Source organism: Sciurus carolinensis, chromosome 13 (assembly GCF_902686445.1).
Source record: "Sciurus carolinensis chromosome 13, mSciCar1.2, whole genome shotgun sequence".
In the NCBI taxonomy this organism is placed as follows: domain Eukaryota; kingdom Metazoa; phylum Chordata; class Mammalia; order Rodentia; family Sciuridae; genus Sciurus; species Sciurus carolinensis.
Genome location: NC_062225.1, coordinates 22,292,083 through 22,311,898, shown reverse-complemented (window position 1 = coordinate 22,311,898; position 19,816 = coordinate 22,292,083). Strand labels below are relative to the sequence as shown.

At 43.0% G+C, this 19,816-nt stretch overlaps 1 pseudogene; it reads left to right on the top strand.

Moving 5' to 3' along the window:
* Positions 1-16,139: 16,139 nt before the first annotated feature.
* LOC124963534 (40S ribosomal protein S23-like) lies at positions 16,140-16,572 on the top strand (annotated as a pseudogene).
* Positions 16,573-19,816: the final 3,244 nt, after the last annotated feature.

Below are 19,816 nucleotides of genomic sequence, written 5' to 3'. Positions count from 1 at the left end.
TATTTTTAGGAGAAAGGAAGAGGTAAGCAAAGTGATGAATGAGATAATCACAGATTGAGAGAGTTGGTTGAAAGGAAATAAGCTAAAAGACATCAACACCATGATGAGCCTAAGACAGAGAGGCTGAAGTTCCACTGGAGAAGAGAATGTTCAAGAAACTAAAAGAATCGCAGCAACTGCATGACATCATGAGCAAGCTCTGCCATTAACACAGCCCAAACACCCTGCGTTGGCGTACATATGTACATCTTTTTTTTCTCCTTGCTGAGGAAAATTTCCACAGTGATGAACTTGCAATTTCCCGACCCTCTGGACTTCAGCAGAGTGTGGTTTCTCCTGCCTGTGATGATGACGCACAGCTCCAAGCCCACACCCCAAGCCGGACTCTGAAACTGTTGTCCTACTGAACTCTCTGCCTTGACAACTCTTGACAAATCATTAAACCCAAACTCTACTGTTGTACCATATGCATGTATGAATATACAACAAAGGATTCCACCATTATGTATGACTATAATGTGCCAATAAAAATGTGAAAAAAAAAAGTTTTCAAGTTCAAAAAATTTTAAATCTTTGTCTAACCACCTACAGTGCCTCTTTGCGCTTTGTATCTCTCCCCCTCTCTCCCTCTCTCTCTCTCTCTCTCTCTCTCTCTCTCTCTCTCTCTCTCTCTCCCTCTCTCTCTCCCCCTCTCCCCCTCTCTCCCTCTCTCCCTCTCTCCCCCTCTCCCCCTCTCCCCCTCCCCCGCTACCCTCCCTCTGTCTCCCTCTCTCTTTCTCTCTCTCTTTCTCTACCTGTGCTCTTGAGATAGCATCCTATAATTCTGCAATGGCTATAATGCTTTCTTAGAATATATATGTATATATTCTTAGAATATATATGTATTCTAAGAAAGCATGTGTGTATGTGATATATATGATGTAGTACACACACGTCTCTCTATATATACAAAGATAGATAGGTGGATATATGGACACACAGATATAGAGATCACAATGTACACGATCAATGTTTTATCTAAGTTTTGCATGCTTTTCACCTTTAGTACCTTTACTATGTTATTGTCTTCTAGGACTTGCTTTTCCACTTATTATTTTGCTAACATTTATCCATAGTGAGACATGTAGTCATAGTCCCATTTTCATTGCTGTGTAATATTCCTTTAGGTGGACACTCTACAATTTATATGTCTATTTTCTCCTTGATAATTATTTAGGTGGTTTTCAGTTTTCTGCTACTGCATATGGTGTTGCTGTGAAGATTCTTGTACCTATCTCCTGTTACCGATGTTCAAGAGTTTCTGTTGGATATGTCTGGGAGGGAAGTTCATGAGACATGTAATATTTGGCTTTAGAGAATCCCAAATAATTGCTTTTTAATACTGGATATTAGCTCTCTTCCTAATTTTCACATATCTAGAGGATGGATAATGCCAGAGTGGAGTGGATAAGCATCCCCCCATTCCTGGTGAGGAGACATCTCTTTGTGTACTTCCTCATGAGTATTTCCTCTTCTGTGAAATGGCTGTTCATCTCTTCAGATGTTGGACTTCCACATTCTCTTTTTCCTAAATAAACTTTATTTTCTGGAACTATTTTAGGCTTACAGAAAAATGACAAAGACAGTACAGAGTTCCAATGCACCTTCCACCCAATTTCCCCTATTATTAACATCTTCTGGTTCATGTATTACAATTAAGTCAGCAATGTTGATATATTATTAACTAAGGTCCATGCTTCATTTAATATTTTGTTTTTACCAAATGTCCTCTTTCTGTTCCAGAATTCTGTCCAGAACTCCACATTGCATTTATTATCTGTGTCCCATTGAGTTGCTCTTGGCTGTGACAGCTTCTCAGACTTCCTTTGTTTTTGATGATCTTGACCATTTGGGGACGTACTGGTCAGGTATTTTGTAGGTGCCTCAGTTGGGATTTGTCATGTTTTCCTCATAGTTAGGCTATGGTTGTGTGGTTTGGGGAGGATGATCACAGAGGTAACATACCATTCTCGTCACATCCTATCAAGGGAACATACTATCAACATGACTTATCACTATTGATGTTGAACTTGATTATCTGGCTGAGGTAGTATTTGTCAGGTTTCTCCACTGTAATGTTACTCATGTTTCCCCCTTTTATATACTGTACTTCTTGGGTGAAAGTCAGTGTGTCAGCCCATACTTAAGAAGTAGAGAATGTGGCGGACTGAACAGTGTCCCCTGACACTGCTCACGTCCTAAACCCTGGAACCTTGAATATTAGCCATTTCCATGTGTACATATGTCAAAAGTGATTTTTGCAATTGTGATTAAATTAAGGATCTTGGTGGAGATAATCCTGGATTATCTGAACAGGCCCTAATTGCAGCCACTAGGATTCTTATAAGAGAGGGGCGGAGGGAGTTGACACAGAAAAGGAGATAAAGACAGACTGGAATGACGTGGCCATCATCACTTCCAGAAGCTGAAGAGGCAAGAAGCGGATTCTTCCCTAGAGACTCCAGAGGAAGCTCAGACCTGCCAACACCTTGACTTTGATTCAGTGATACTGACTTCAGACTTCAGGCCTCTGCAACTGTAAAAAACATAGATCATTATTGTTTCCAGTCTCCAAGTTTGTGGTAAGTTGTTACAACCACCACAGGAAACCAATACAGACTCGCATTCCGCCCCCTTGAGGGTAAGGAAGGTATCGACACAAATTATATAGGAATCCTGCATGGCATCTTTTCCTCTGCTCCAATTTATTTATTCCATCATTTCTTTACATCAGTATGGTCTCAAGTATTTATCCTGTACTTTGAGTTATAACCCAGTGCTGCTTTATTTATTTTGTTATCCACTTTCTTTTTAAAGAGAGATGTCTTTCCTGTGCACGTGACCCACACATCTGGAGATGCTTCTCGCAGGTCACATGCAAAGGTACTAAGAACTGCATAGAAATTTGGAAGGTGAACTTGTCCAACCTTGTGACTATGACATGAAGACAGGGGTGAACAAACTTTGAAACAGGTGTAGAGTAATAAATTTGCCACTAAAGCAACAATGTAAAAGACAATATTACCCACCTGGACATGTAAAATACAGTCCTCGCTCAAAAGGATGGGTTCCAGGACTGCCCAGGCATTGCAGTATCCAGAGACGCTCAAGTCTCCGAAATAAAGCGGCACAGTAACCACATGTCACTGGCACACATTGTGCCACGCGTTTTACCTCATCTCTAGATGACTTGTGATAGCGAATACAATGTAAAGGTTATGTCAGTAGTCGACACTGTATTATTGAGGAAAGTAGCAACGAGAAGAAAGGGTATATATGTGCATTACAGATGCATTTTTAGATATTTTTGACCTGCAGTTGGGCAAATTTGAGGAAGCTGAACCCACAAATATAGAGGGTTGACTTTAGATTTTGGGGTCCAAGTGAATAAATAAATAAGTAAATATCTGTAAGATGTTCGTTAGTTCTCAGTAAGCTAGCAAATGTCTTAGTCTATTCATGCTGCTATAACAAAATCCCTTAGACTGGGTAATTTTTAAACAACAAAAAATTCTTTTAAACAACAAAAAATTGCTTACTGTTCTGGAGGCTGGAAAGTCCAAGATTAAGGTGCCAGAAGATTCAGTGTCTGCTGAACACACAGTTTTGCAGATGGTGACTGCTATGTGTTCACACAGCAGAGGCGCAATCAGCTCCCTCAAGATTCTTTCATGAGGACACTAATCACATCTTTTTCTTTCATGTTTTTACAGGGCGTGGCACGGGGTTGGGTACTAGGGCATAACCACTGAGCCACATCCTCAGGTCTTTTTTTTTTTTTTTTAATTCTTTTTTGTAGTTGTGGATGGACATCATGCCTTCGTTTTATTTATTTATTTATTTTTACGTGATGCTAAGGATCGAACCCAGTGCCTCACATGTGCTAGGTAAGTGCTCCGCCACTGAGCTACAGCCCCAACCCTTATTTTTTATTTTAGGACAGGGTCTCACTAAGTATCTTAGGGCCTTGCTAAATTGCTGAGCCTGGTTTGGAACTTGAGATCGTCCTGCCTCAGCCTCCTGAGCTGCTAGGATTACAGGCGTGCACCACCGCCCTGGACAACTAATCACACCTCAAAGGTCCACTTAATACCAAGGCATTGGAGATTAGGTTTCAATGTATGAATTTGGTGGGGGACAAAAATTTAGACCATAGCAACCAGGAATTTATATTTAAGAATAAAGAGTGCGTCTTGGTCTTGGTTGATGTCCCTGGTAGATTTTGGTCACTCACCCTGGACTCAGCAAGCACAGTTAGCTACAGTCTGTTTTCTTCACAGACCTCAAGGGAAAGTCACTCCACATCCCTACAAAGTTCTGAGTCCAACGAAACTTATGTTCCTTGCAGACAAGCTTTTCCTTGTTTGTATCAGAAGTCTTCTCTGCTTTAATTTCAATTTTAAGCCTTCCAGAGATAAAGCATGTGTGTTTTCAAGAAGTTTTAATGCCCAACTTGGGCTGCGAACAAGGAGCGTTCTGAAGGCGGTGGCACTCGAGGAAAGGAAAAGACCTGAGTACCAGATACGCAGGCCTGTGATTCCCTTCAAGTGTCATCAATTTGTCATGAACAAGCTTGTCAAGGATATATTTCTCAAAGAAGATGGAGATCACAGCCTAGTCTCCAGGCGTTAAGTCTCTGACCTCTGATATGGGACAGACCTGGCTGTTTCTTTTTGTACCAGAGATTAAACCCAGTGGCACTTAACTACTAAGTCACACCCCCAGCTCTTTTTATTTTTTGTTTAAAGACAGTGTCTTGCTAAGTTGCTGAGGCTGGCTTTGAACTCACGATCCTCCTACCTCAGCCTCCTGGGCCACTGGGACTACCTCACCAGGCGACCACCTCACCAGGCCAGATGTGGGGTTTTGTTTTGGCTGTATTTCTTACCAACTCTGAGACTTTGGGCAAGTGAACCCCCTGGGTCTCTTCTCATCTGTGGAGCTGAGACCATATCCACGTCACAGGTCGTGTGAGGAGTAGATGGAGTCATGTGCCTACACAGAACATGCAGAGCCAGGACCACTACAGCCTCCACCTCCATTATCACTGCAATGGCTGTTGTTATCTGTTACAGTCAGTCAGTGAAATCACAATAATAGCACAATCTCTGCAGTCAGAGGAAGTTGGTTCAAAAACCAGCACCACCACTATACCTCTCCGTGCCTCAATCTCCCTATCTGCAAAATGGGTAAAAGTCTCATAGATTGTGAAAATTATAATGAAATAAAATTAAATTAGAAGATACCAATGAGGCACTTAGTTTGGTGCTCAGAACATTGAATGAATTCAATAATATTGTTATCACGTTATTTTTGTACTCCACATCATGTTATTATTGAATGAGTTCAATAATATTGTTATCATATTATTTTTGTACTCCAATATGCATTGGTCCATGTTAACCATAGTTGCTGAGGTCCGGCAAGCTCAGTCCCAGGTCATGAGCTGAACTTAACCAGACCTGGAGTTATGTTAGGGACCCAACCCCCTTTCTCATCCTCCTTCCCCCACTGCACATGTGGGTTCCTAAATTGTTCTCACTACCTTAAACAACATAGCCCCAAACTGCCATCTGCAACCTCGCCTCTAACTGAGCAGGAGCCCTCGACCACACTGACTCTCCTGAGTATGCCCTTGAAGTGGCTGAGATGGAGCCCCACCCCCTTGCTTAGCCCTGACTCTCTACCTAGCCGCCATTCGCCCCCTCTCAAGCCTGGAACATTCCACCTTCGCCTGCTGACTACAGCCTGCCTCGCCTCCCACAGCCCTCTCTAGAGCTAAGTAAGGTCTTCTTTAAACCCTATAAGGCTCACCTCGGCCACCAGGTATGACCCCATGGATGCCGGAACAGGCTAGTACAAACTGGAGGTCACTGTGACCTCCAAGACTCGGACATCCCAAATGCCATCCACCTCTCAGTGCCTCTATCGCTGGCCCACACCTCTAGCTGCCTCCTGCTCTGCCGATCTCCTGCTTGCTTCACAGCTGAGGCACTGAAGAGTTCCCATGACCTCATTTTATCTCCACAACTTTCCAATTGTCCCAGTTCACAGAAGAGAAGACCAAGATAGTCTGTGATTTGCCCAGTGTCATGTGACTTCCAGAGAACTTGGGCTCCTCTAACCTCTAATTCAGGGTCCACTTAGCTTCCTCTGTCACAGATCCAAAGTTCAGGAGAGCCAGCTCCCTGATTTTCACTTTGGATGGCAGCAAATCAAACTTTAAAGACTTGGCAGGTAGTGCTGTTCCTGACTCCCAGGCTTTTGGCATTGGTTGGTGTACGTTTCCACAGATACTTTTCTGCATGGAAAAAAAAAAAAAAAGAGGTAACATATTTCTGTTTGACTAATAAACATGGGATCCCCAGGACTCTACAATGTTTTATGCCTCCAAATAGCACAGAGACCTGCCCATGTGGCAGAGACAGGGGAGTATTGAGTTGGTGTGGAAACATCTGAATTTTATTGCAAAAAGGCCCTTTAGGATATAAGTGCTGTTAAAAAAAAAAAAAAAAAAAAAAAAAAAAAGGATATAAGTGCTTGTTAGCCTCCAAGAGGAGGGAAGCAAGATTTTCCAAGCTTCTTCTCACACTTGGTGGTACCCTTTATGTCAGAAGAGATAGGGACCCTTGGTGTCTGACCAGTTAGAACTTCCTATCACCTGTCTTGGGAAGGAATGGGCCTAGGTGAATTAATTTATAGGAATGTCTTAGAGCTCTGGGCACAGGGTGCCCTGAGACACTCCTCTTAATGAAAATTTTTTTAGGGCATGTGTCCATCCCTCTACCTAGGGAAGATCAAGGCACATCCAGAATTCTTCCTGGCGATATTTTATTTTTTAAAATATTTCTATTTAATTTCGGATCCAAGATGTCAGACTAGAGGGAGGCTGTGTTCCTTGTTGCTCCGTAACTCTGGTTTCAGGCAGAGGATATCTGTTTCTTGGTGAGGCAGTTTTTGCTGCTTATCGATTCCCTGCTGTTTACCCCATTTGTCTGCTGTGATGACCTGCAGTCTGCCAGCATATCGACGCCTTTTTTGAGAGCAGATTGCTCACTGTCAGGCACCTATCATCCGCCATTTGCCTGCCTCTCGCCTGTCCATCGCCTGCCTTACTCCTATCCATCACCCAACACTCGAGGTTCACCTCATGATGGTCTGACAAAAGTCAGCAAACTGATCTCCGGCTGCCAGTGGAGCGCCAGCTGCCTGCTGCTGCCTGGAAGTTCACTGTTACAGTACCTGCAGATTTGATTACACGTGGCTGCCAGCCATTTTGAGACAACAGCCAGGCCCCGTAGGACCCCTGGCCAGACTGACTGAGCCCCGTCTCCAGGATCCCTCAGTCCCAACCGATCACTCCCTGCCTCTGGGGCCCTCACATCGACTGACCACTCCCTACCGCCAAGACCCCCAGACCAACTGACTGCGCCCTATCACCCGGACCCCAGACCGACTGATTGCACCTGGCCTCCAGGATCCCACAACCACACCAAACACACCAGACCTCCAGGACCCCTGCCGGACTAACTGCATCCCGTCTCCAGGACCTCCAGCTGACCACGGCCACACCCTGAGCTGCAGCTCCCCATTTGCCAACACATTTTGAAGCCAGAGCGGCCATCTTGGATAATCCTGGAAGCTGTAGCTCTGATCTTTACATGGGGCAAATCCCATCCTGCGACGCCTGCTGGAGGCTTGAAGCTCACTGTCAGGTACCTCTCATGCATCAGGCTACTGAACACTGGGAGGTTTCATTACTATATGACTGTTATACTGTAGATTTTCTTTTTTCTCCTTTTTAAAAAAATTCAAGTTTTTATTTCTTTACTTTTCTTGCTCTCTTTTCCTTTTGTTTACCTGTTCCCTCAGAGTCTCTTTCTCCCTTTTTTGCGTGCTAACATCTGATTTCTTTTGATTACACTCTCATCCTTTCTATTTTCTAGAACTTCTGTATATTCTTTTCTTATCCCATTAATAGCCACATTCTACATCCCTCTGCATCCTCTTTGTCCTCCATTAGAAACTGCAGACATTATTGCAAACCTGTAGGAAGCAAAAGATCATTTCAACAAAGAGATAGAGATTCTCAAAAAAAACCAAACGGAAATCCTTGAAATGAAGGAGACAATAAACCAAAGAAAAAACTCAATGGAAAGCATCACCACAGACTAGACCACTTGGAAGACAGAACCTCAGACAATGAAGACAAAATATTTAATCTTGAAAATAAAGTTGCCCAAACAGAGAAGACGGTAAGAAATCATGAACAGAATTTCCAAGAACTATGGGACATCATGAAAAGACCAAATTTAAGAATTCTTGGGATTGAGGAAGGCGCAGAGATACAAACCAAAGGAATGAACAACCTATTCAGTGAAATAATATCAGAAAATTTCCCAAACCTGAAGAATGAAATGGAAAATAAAATGTTTCTATTTATGCATTATAGTTATACATAATAGTGGGGTTCATTTCGACATACTCACACAGGCATGGGATATAATTTGCTCCATTTTAGTCCCCAGTCCTTCCTCTTTCCCTCCCCTCCTCCCTCCCCCTGTTCCCCTTTCTCCACTCTACTGGTCTTCCTTCTATTTAGTTATTATTTTTCTTTTAAATCAGTGCTTTATAGACATACATAAAGGTGGAATTCACTGTGGTATATTCCTACAGGTACGTAGCATAATTTGGTCAAATCCATTCCACAGCTCCTGCCTTTTCCCATCCTTCTCCCCCACCCCCTTCCTTTACTCCACCAATCATTCTTCTATTTTCACGGCATCACCCCCCACCAGCTTTTTTTCCCCATATTTTGTGCCAGTTTCCACACATGAGAGGAAACAGCTGGCCCTTGACTTTCTGAGTCTGGCTTATTTCACTTAGCATGGTGTTTCCAGTTCCATCCAAAGACCAGCAAATGGCATAATTTCATTCCTCTTCATGGCTGAGTAAAACTAAATAATGGAGGTACCATGGACTCTGCTAGAGTTTGAATATGGTTTAAGTGTGCCCCCCAAATGTTCATGTGTTAGAAGTTTTGTCCACACTTTGACAATGTTAAGAGGTGGTAAAACCTTTAAGAGGTAGGGCCAAGAGCGAGGTCTAAAACTGGGACCTCTGCACTTTCTCTGACTTCCTGTCTCACCATGTGATCTCTCGACTCACAGGTGCTCTCAGCATGATGCCACAAAGTCATGCAGCTAAGAGGATCCTCACCAGATTCCAAACAGATAAGGCACCCAATCTTGCACTTTCAAAACTGTAGGCTCAATAAACTTATTTTCTTTATAAATACGTAGACTTGGATATTTTTGTTATAGCAACTGAAAATGGACTAATACAGGTTCCTAATACCCTCCAAGGAGGTGTTTCTCCCAAAGGACTACAAGAAGAAAATCTGTTCTTTCCTATTTGGGTCCTATAGTAGCTTGACAAAGGCTATGGCCTCATCCAGCATGCTTGTCTTCCCTTGAACCCTCAACCTCCTCTGGCCAACATCACATTAATTCCCAAGACAACACCATCTCTAGCCTCCTAGAGGGAGACCAGGGTCTCCATCCAAAGGGGGAAACAGTCTCATTCAGGAAGGATGGAGGTCTACCAGTGTCTGTTTTCTAAAGAAGGGCTTCATAGACATCCCTGATTCCATTCCCTTCCAGAAGACACACCCCTCATCATTTCTAGTGGCCACCTCAGGGAAGGACATGCAATACCCCTCAGCTTTCCAGCAGGGCTGACCTCCAAAATCAATCTCTCCTCTGCCCCATTGGCAGTGATTCCATTTTGGGTGCCAAGAAAGTGGTACTTTAGCTGGGGGGTCAAACGGAAAGGAAAAGATACATAACTGCAGCTGCACCATGTCATGACGTCAGGGTCTGGAAACTGAAAAAGGCATGGGTTGGAGAAAGAGGAGGGAGGTTTGTTTGGAAACCATCTCACATAGTCCAAATTAAACAGTCTGTTTGCTCAAGTCCAATTTCCACCTCTGATCACGCCTCTCTCTCTCTCTCTCTCTCTCTCTCTCTCTCTCTCTCTCTCTCTCTCAATTCTTACCTCTCCTAAGAGCTTTCTCCTTCTACCCAATGTCCTATTTCTATGACAGTCTATGAAATTCTTGCAGATCTTCCCCAGCTTCAGTTGCCTGCAGAAACCTAGTAACACCTGCCCTGTTTTCCAATGCCAAGGATAGGTCAAGACCCACCTCTCCTTTTTGATCTTCCCTCACACTTTCAGCTGTTCCTAACCTCTACTTCCTCGCCAGTCTTGGAATGTATCAAGAGCACTTAAGTCTCTGCTCTGTCCTGCTGAGGCCATGGTTTTTTCAACTCAACTGCTCTCAGCGTGTTTCACACGAGTGTCCCATCTTCCGAGGAAAACAGCAAGCTCCCTGGAGTCTAGGACCAGGTCATGGAGTTCTTTGGTTTGTGACACGGTGCCCCGCTCATGGTTCTGAATACACAGGAAGTGTTTAAACTTCTGGAGTTGCACTGAGCTGAACAAAATTAAAGAGAGGTTGTAGCAAAACATGAAGCCACTGGGCACTCATCAGGAAAATGGTTAGTGGCCTCTAATTTCAGATGAGTAATGCCTAGGATGGGCCCGAGGTATATACCAGAATGACGAATGAGCCAATACCTGTTATAACAGGTAGGCTGATTGCCTGCAACTCTGGAGTGAGCAGTCAGAATGTAGAGAAGAGGAAAAAGAAGGAAGTCCAGTATTTGGACGAAGATTCAATACCAAACCACAGGCCAGGTCAAGCTGCAAAATGACAAGATTCCAAGATCAGGGGTAGGTTCACATGACTTGCCATTCATTAGTCCGCTTTTGCACTGTTTTTTTACATCTCCATAATCATTCAGTTTTCAAATGACAACTAATTCTATTCAATCACCACCTTTGTTCAAGCAAAAAATAAATCCCCAGCTTGTCTGATGGAATGTAGTCAGAGGAAGTTCTGGAAGGGGAACTGACAGCCTTGTAGTTCCCTGGAATTGAAACTAGGCTTCCCTGACCTCTCACACACACATGTGAACTCCAAGAGGATCATTTTTCCTAATGACCTCCCATGCAGATGTTAGCAAGAAGGAATTTCCAGGCCACATTATGAATGGAAGAAATCAGCAACCTGAGAAAAGATGATTGAGTTCACAGTGTGAGGCTAATGGCAGAAGTGTCTAGAGTCCACATCCGAGATGAGAGGAACTCCAGAGACCACCGGCTTAGCTGCTGATGTGACAGGCCAGGAGCCCAGGGCCCCAGGAGGTTGCATGACCTACTCAAGGTCACAGAGTTTGATAACTGTTTCTGGAACTGAGGTTTCAGTCTCCTGCTCCCAGTTCCCCAGGACCCAAGAAAAGAATGCAAAGAATAAAAAAGCAAAGTATAAAGTCTGTGGTTAAACTTGGGAGTCAGGACAGCATCCCTGGAGAGCTCACAGTGAACTGCAAAGGAAGCCTCCCACAGGACAGTCGAGGTCTGTTGAGTACTCATAGACGCCAGAAGTCCACACAGCGCCCACAGACCCAGCACATCAGCCGGCGAGGGCTTCCATAACTGTGGACTGGGAGGTTTAGACAACAGCAACTCCTGTCCTCACAGGCCGAAGGTTGGAAGTAAGAGACTGAGGTGTGGGCAGGGTTGGTTTCTTCTGAGGCCTCTCCTGGCTGGTAGATGGTGCCTTCCCCCTGGTCTTCACACAGTCTTCCCTGTACACATCCATATCCTATTCTCCTCTTCTAATAAGAACACTTATTAAGGCCCATGCTGATGACCTCATTTTAATTACCTCTTTAAAATCTCTACCTCCAAATACACAGTGAGTTACTACAGGTTAGGACTTCAATGTATGAATTTGGAGAGGACCCAATACCATTTTCTTCTAGATGTATAGTAGGAAGTTGTCCAAATTCTCCTTCCTGGAGGGAGATTTGGACAAGTCTAGTAGGACTTTGACCTAGAACTACAATGGAATTGGGGGGTCCCTCCGTTCAACAACCAGGGTAGAACACAGGACCTCCTGAAGAGTCATAGTCAGCCATTTGGTACCTGCTGCTTTGGATCATTCTGTGCACTCTTGTCAGATTTTCCAAGGATCTGCATGCTCAAGAACAGAATAAATGAAGGACTTTCTAGAAGAAATGGGCTTTCAACATGACTCCATTCATAAGGAACAGAACTCCTTGGTTAAAGAATGAAAGGCAACTGTGTAGGAAATGAAGGTTCTGCTGAGGTCTGACCTGGTCTCAAATAAGCAGCAGCCTCAGGTCCTCGGGCTGGTCAGGCTGTTGCCAAAGCAGGCACCCAGCCTGCACTAAGTGGGCCAGCTGGGTGAGGCAGCCCCTCCTTCTGGCTTCACACTCTCTTCAGATTCTTCACACATCTGCAGCAGCTTCCTGCAGACAGAAATCTGTTGGTGCCTGCCTATGTTTGGAAAGCCACCAAAGCAAAACAGCATCCCATCCAAATTTGTAGGAAAGCTGTTTCAAATCAGAAAAATAGTCTTCAATTCTGTTAAAAAAAAAAAAAAAAAAAAGTTATAAAGATCACACCAAAATTGTATTGCTCAGGGAAAATTGTGTTTTTAAAATGCAAGAAATGGGAGGTGTGTTGTGAATTATGTCCCACAACTGGGGAAGAAGATCCGATGCATACAAGAAGTCAACTAAGCAAAAACAAAACAAATAAAAACTCATCTTCCCTCCCGTGGAGGGACTTGCGACATGGACAGGTTTGCCTGGCTCCTGCTGGGACAACAAACATCACGGGAACATCAAAAACCCTTCTCAAACCTTGCCTGACCCACGTGACCGTTTGCAAATGAGGCTTATCTGCTGACAAATGTCCAGCTTTCTATGAAAAGGATGAAACTGGCTACTCTGTTGACTTCTTAGTCATGTTGGTCATAGCCTCATAGTCCATGTTTGTCAGAGGGACTAGACATCCTTGGACACAAAGCTAAAGGTCAAGAGACGTCCACACCTTTTGTCTTTGTTCCCCTTTGCAGCGTGGGCTTTCCTTAGCAAAGTTAGGGGGGCAGAGCTTGTGGGCTTCTTTGCTTCAGGCTGATTATTCAGCACTAGCCAGTCCCCAGGGCCTTTCTGGGGTCACCAAGCTCGCTCCTTATGGAAAGCATAGCATATTAAGATAGGAAGTTGTTCCCTGTGGCTATTTCACCTAAGGAATATTTTGCTGTACATAAGGTGAAATTTTTCTCTTGATGTCTAACTACACATGAATTCAAAATAGGTCCAAGTTAACCCAGCAGATGTTCTATAGGGATTTAAAAAAAAAAAAAACACCTGAAGTCCATGTGTGGAAAACTGAACAGACAAAAAAATAAATGATGGGTTCTTATTTGTAAGAACTTAACAAATACACACACAAAAAATGAGTGTGTCAGTACTCCTGAGGAGTGTGCTCCTCACTGGTCCCCAGCCTTGGTGGGAACTAGGGATGCCGTGGGCCCTTCATCCCCTCCCAGGGGCCTTGCCAGAGGCTGTTCCACACACCACACAGAGGAGTGCAGATTTCACCTTATTTCTTGAGTGTGAGATTGCTAGAATGTCAGTGATGATACTTAATATCCACATTGGTTTAATAAAAAGGGTTAATTTTCCTCCCATACAATCAAAATGAAACTTGACACCAGGAAAAAGAAAATCCAAAGAGTTCCAGTAATATCCGTCCAGTTGGACACAACTGGCTTTCATAACAAGGGAATGCTGATTGTTCCGCAGAAGAACAAGGTATATAAACACTCACTGACAGAAACTTCCAGTTCATTTTTTCAGTCGGTAAAGAAAGGCTGCCCACTGGCCAAATTTAGGATGTTATTATCCTAATCAGGATAAAGGCCCAGAACTGACACACAATAGCCTTAAGGAAGAAGCAGGGTGGGATGAACCAACCCAACCTGCTAGGATAATGATTGAAGTAGAGCCCTGGATGTGGGAGAAGTGTAAATGGAACCTCCACAGCCCAGATGCGGACAGGAAGCCCCAGCCCTGTGCGGGAACAGGTCCAGAGAACATTCTACCTGGGCCACACTTCCTGCTGCACCCAGCCCCAGCCCCAGCCCCCAGGGCATGCAGATGAGAGAGACAACCCAGCCTCTGCCCTGCCCTAGTGGAGATGACAGGGCTGGGGAGACTTGATTAATGCCCATGGAACTATCAGAAAGTAATCCAGACTGTGTGTGAAGTGCCAGGAAGGTTCTGACCAGACAGGGCGGGAAGGCAGAAAGGGCAGTGATGGAGTGGGCTGGGTTAGTCAGAGCTCTCAAAGAGGAGGACTTAACTGGGTGCTTAGGGGACCTTAGGAGAGGACATCCTATAACAAGGAAGAGTATCCAAAACAGGAGAAGGGAAAAAAGGAAGAAAGATTTCTTTATAAAATGAAGTCACCCCTAAAGAGTCATCAGAAGAGTTGGTGGGAGTTTTTTGTAATGAGTTATTAATCACAGAAAGCTCTTGGGGACCTGGTGTGTTTGCATGCTTTCTCTTTTTCATTCTCTCTCTCTCTCTCTCTCTCTCTCTCTCTCTCTCTCTCTCTCTCTTTCTCTCTCTCTCCTGTTGACATGCATTTTGTCCAAATATGAAACCAAAGGACATCATCTTGCAAATCAGTATGTTTGAGATGGCCCACAGTCATTCAAAACTTATCACTGGCAAATTAGGGTGACTCACCACAACCACTGGTAGGCAGTGAGATTGGGTACAAGAAAGCCATGATTCATCTTCCTGTCATGGCAGGACACAGCTCCTGACTTCTCCAAGGCAGTTGACCAAGGACTTCTGGTGGGTTTGATGAGCTTGTTCAACCTGCCCTCTTCCTGAAGGCCACTGGTACTTACTGTAGAAGGCCTAGCTGAGGAGGAGGATGACTTGTCACTCCAGGGAATTTGAGAATGAGACATCAAAGACAAAATTCATTACACACTTTACCCACCTTCCATAGAACCTCTTTCCTGAAATGTCTCATAGGTTCAAAATGTCTCAGAAAGTTGACTATATGAATGGGCCTTCTAAATTGCCTGTTTGTGTCATAGACAAGGACATAAATCCTAAAGAGTTGACTGATCTACTCAAAGTCACAGAGACAGTTCTATCAGACAGGATGTCTACCAGACTGGAGCCCAAGCTTCCTGGATCTGAGTCAGGGCTTCCTCAACCACATCTGCTAATATTAACAAGGGCAGGGGTGGGCAAACCATTTCTGTGAAGGGTCAGAAAATAAATATTTTAGGCTTTGCAGTCCATATGTTGTCTATTGCACCCATTCGACTAGGCCTTTGTAGCTTGAAAGCAGCCATAGACAATATGTGAATAAATGGGTGTGATTGTTCCAATAAAACTTTATTTACAATAATAGGAGACTGACAGGGTTTGGCCCACCAGCAGCAGTTTGTCAATCTCTGAACAAAAATGTGGATCATTTGTTGGTCACTTACAATATTTAGAAATCTGTGCCAGGTACTTCGGAGGCATTTTCTCATTTAATTCTAAACAATCCTATGAGATGAGCATTATTCCCACAAAGCTGAGGCTCAGCATTATCCACAACTATCTCAATCTGGAAGATTGAAGTTAGAGGCTGGAAGCTGGTAACTGGTAGGGTTAGAAGTCTAACTTAGATCTTAATTTCAATTCCAGACTAGTCAACAATAAACTGTAATGTCTCCCAGATGCACAAAACCTTTTTGGTTTTGTTTTTGGTTTTGGATGTTTAATGAACTTCCTTTAAAGACTACGCCTATCTAGGGCATACTGAGAGAGCGATCAAGAATCCCAATTTGCCTGCAACTGAGGAGTCTCCCAAGATTCAGAACTTTCAGTGATAAAATCTGGTTTGTCCCAGGCAAACCAGATGATTGGTCACCCTACCAACAGACATTTTTATGACATGCTGAGGACTTGCTCAACTGAACACAGTAAAGAAGACACCAGTGACTGCCTAGGTTAGGATTTGGGGGGTTGTTTGTTTGTTTGTTTGTTTTTCAGACTTTGAGTTATTTTTACTTTAAAATATTTCATTATCAAAGTAACACAAATAAAAGCTAAAATATTGCTTTTGCTGGGCCCCATGGCACCGACAGGATGGGCAAGTGTCGCCGTCTTCATACTGCCAGGAGGCTCCGTAGTCACCGATGGGACCAGAACTGGCATGATAAACAGTACAAGAAAGTCCCCTTGGGCACATCCCTGAAGGCCAACCCTTTGGGTGGTGCTTCCCATGCAAAGGGAATTGTGCTAGAAAAAGTTGGGGTTGAAGCCAAACAGTCAAATTCTGCCATCAAGAAGTGTGTCAGGGTCCAGCTGATCAAGAATGACAAGAAAATCACAGCTTCTGTACCCAATGATGGTTGCCTGAACTTTATTGAGGAAAATGATGAAGTTCTGCTTGCTGGATTTGGTCGAAAAGGTCACGCTGTTGGTGACATTCCTGGAGTCTGCTTTAAGGTTGCTAAAAGTAGCCAATGTCTCTCTTTTGGCCCTACACAAAGGCAAGAAGGAAAGACCAAGATCATAAATTTTGCTGATGAAAACAATAGTAGTAAATTTTCATATTCCAGAAAAAAAAATAAAAGCTAAAATATTGAGGAAAGATAAAGTTATCCATTTATTGTCCTGCCATCCTACTATAACCACAGTTAGTAATTTCATCTACTTTGCCATTTTTGATTCTGTACTTGGTATGTTACTTGCAGCCAGAATCACATTATTCATACACTTTTCCATCTTGTAATTTTTTTGTTCAATGTAACATTTTCTTGTGTTTTTCATAATATTCATCAACAATTTTAAGGAGTACATAATATATCCTTCATAGGTCTGTCAAGACTATTCATCTTGACCAGGAGACGACAAAGGATAACCCCACATTTGAAAATAAAGTTTTATTGGAACATAGCCAAGCCTATTTGCTTACGTAATATCTATGGCTGTTTTCATGCTACAAATGTTAGTGTTGGCTGGGGAGACAGCTCAGCTGGTAGAGTGCTTGCCTTGTAAACACAAGGCCCTGAGTTCGATCCCCAGTACTGCAAAAAAAACAAAACAAAACAAATGTTAGTGTTGAGAAGTTATGACAGAGACAAAATGGCCTGCAAAGCCTAAAATATTTATTTTGTGGTCCTTTAAAGAAAGTGTGCTGATTGACTCCTGCCCTGAACTTTAAATGATTCATAATTTGAGTTATAAAAGCAATACCATTTGGAAAATTTTTGTGCGTAATATTTTTCATTCTTGGACAACTCAACTGGAGGATATTAATAAAAGAGGAATAACTAGGTCTAACTAACAAATACATTTTTAAGGCTGAAACTGTCCTTCGCTCTCTAATATCCTAGCTGTGGTAGGATAAGGATGGCGGTGACAGGATGGAAAGGAAGGCCCAGCACACTCACAGGTAGCATTTCTCTGGTGCCTATTAATCCTGACATGAGAATTTACACTCCTGACAAGCATATTTTTAGTTTTGTCTTAAAGTCGACCAAAGAGGAAAATAACAGAGTGCAGCAGGAAAAAAAAAAAAAGATTCAAAGAAATCTTTTACTTTCTACTAAAGATGGAAAAGCAGGCAGAAATAAACTCTCCACATGTCACAATGTACATGAAGTACCAGACCAAGCCAGCTATAGAGGCCAGAAGGTTCTGGAAGAGCAGAGTAAGGGAAGAGGTGGTGGTTTCAACAATGAGCCAGCAGTGGCTCCTACGAGTGTGGGTGACCAAGAGGCACAGGGATTCCACCCCTCTGCACACACCCTCGGCATAAATCCGAGTACAACTGTAACTAAACGGTCTCCAATAAGAGAGTTCTAGAGCAACAACTCTATAGTTTTAAGCAATACAAATTCTTGTATCTGGGAAACTTTTGTTCTTCAGAAAGATAACTTATGGAATAGAGACAGCTAAATCAACTCTATCTCTGAGACAAAAGATAAAGCATCTAGATGGGTCTCAAATCCAGTCTTTTATGAATAAGTGTTGAGAAGTACAGATGTCATCTTCTAAGGGGAATATTCTGAGGGTCTGGCAGCATACACCCATCAGTGAGTTTATAATAGACTGTTGTAGAATCGGACTCCACCATGGCCACAGGAAAAGACATCAGCAAATCCGGATCCGGATCACAACAGAGTTTTTGAGATGCCTTCAAGATGTCCCTTATCCTTTGATGGCTGAGAGAAACAGATGGGTGTAGGCGACACAGTCTCTAACCCTTCCCTTTCTATCTCAGTATCAACCAGGCAGATGAGCTGGAGTTCAGGAAATCCCACACAGTTTACTTCATACCAACTTTTACTCTCCATGAGATTCAGGTAAACCAAGAATGCTATATAAACTTGAGTAGCAGCTCCTATATTTAATTCCATCATTTCCAAATATTTAGGGTGGGTGCTCATCCAGGTGTCCTGTGGCGTCAACTTGTGAGCTCAGCCTGGATCCAGACCACACTGCAGCTGGGGTGGGCTCAGAATGGCCTGGTCCTCCATGCCCGCCCATGTGACACTCCCATCCTAAGTTAGGATTTGAAATGAGGCCAGGTACCCTGAGTTGAGGAGAGCTTGAGAGAAAGACACATTACAGAATAAACCCAGAGGAAGTGGATACTAGAAGGAGGGGGATGGGTAATTTCTTTCCAGAAGCCAAGAAGAAGTCATATTTATGCTTCCTGGTGGGTCCCTGTCCATATTTTTTTATCTGTTTCTCCTCTCTTAACCTCACTCTGTCTTCCAGAGTCCTTTGAAGACCACCCCCAACCGCCTTCCAGGGTTCACACAATCCTTTTGCACACTGGTCAAATAGGGAAGTAGAATTCCCTGGGTAGCCAGTCATGGTAGAGGGCCAGCTGGAGCTTCGGTGTGTGCCTGAAACACATTTGGGCCCATTGCCTTTCTTTTCAAGATGTCCTAATCTAGTCTACTTCCTCCGAAAATCTTTTCCCCCTTTCTCTCCCCCAACTCTCCCTGTCTTATTCCCCTCTGTCACTCTGGCTATCACTCCCATAGACTGTGTTGTTCTCGTGAGCATATAATTACCAGTTTGGCTCATTTGTGTACCTGGTTAGACCTTAAGCTCAGGGTTGGTCACTCCTGTCTCTGGCGCCTGCTAAAAGAACATGTCAAAAATAAGTCAAGTGTTCATTGAAAAGGAAGTGCATTAGTGTAAGAGGAAGATAATGGATTCTTATTAGATTTTTAGGACACAGTGAATACCCCATATATATATACATTTTGGGGATAAATGGATGGATTTAGGCATGATCACCCAGTAAGATGCTGAACACATAACGGATACATTTTTTTAACTTCTCTCCAGGGATTGGTCCAGTATATTTTGGTCTTCCCAGCCTGTTAAGATACCATTCCTCAGAACAATTGGGCAAGACAAATAAATAAAACACATCCAAATTGGAAAGAAAAAGTAAAACTATCTTCATTCATAGATGACATGATTTTATCATGTAGTATAAAGAAAATCCAAAGAAATCAAGTAAAAAAAAAATGATTAGAAATAATAAGCTCAGCAAGGTTGTGGGATACAAGATCAATTATTTATAGAAATCAATTCTATTTCTACATATGTGTGATAAACAATCTGAAAATTAAATTCAGAAAAGAATTTCATTCATGATGGCATCAAAAAGAATAAAATACTTAGGAATAAAATTAACAAAAGAACTGCAAAAATTTTATTCGACTCTGAAAACTACAAAGCAGTATTGAAAGAAGTTAAAGATCTAAATCAATGGAAAAGCATTCATTGTTTAT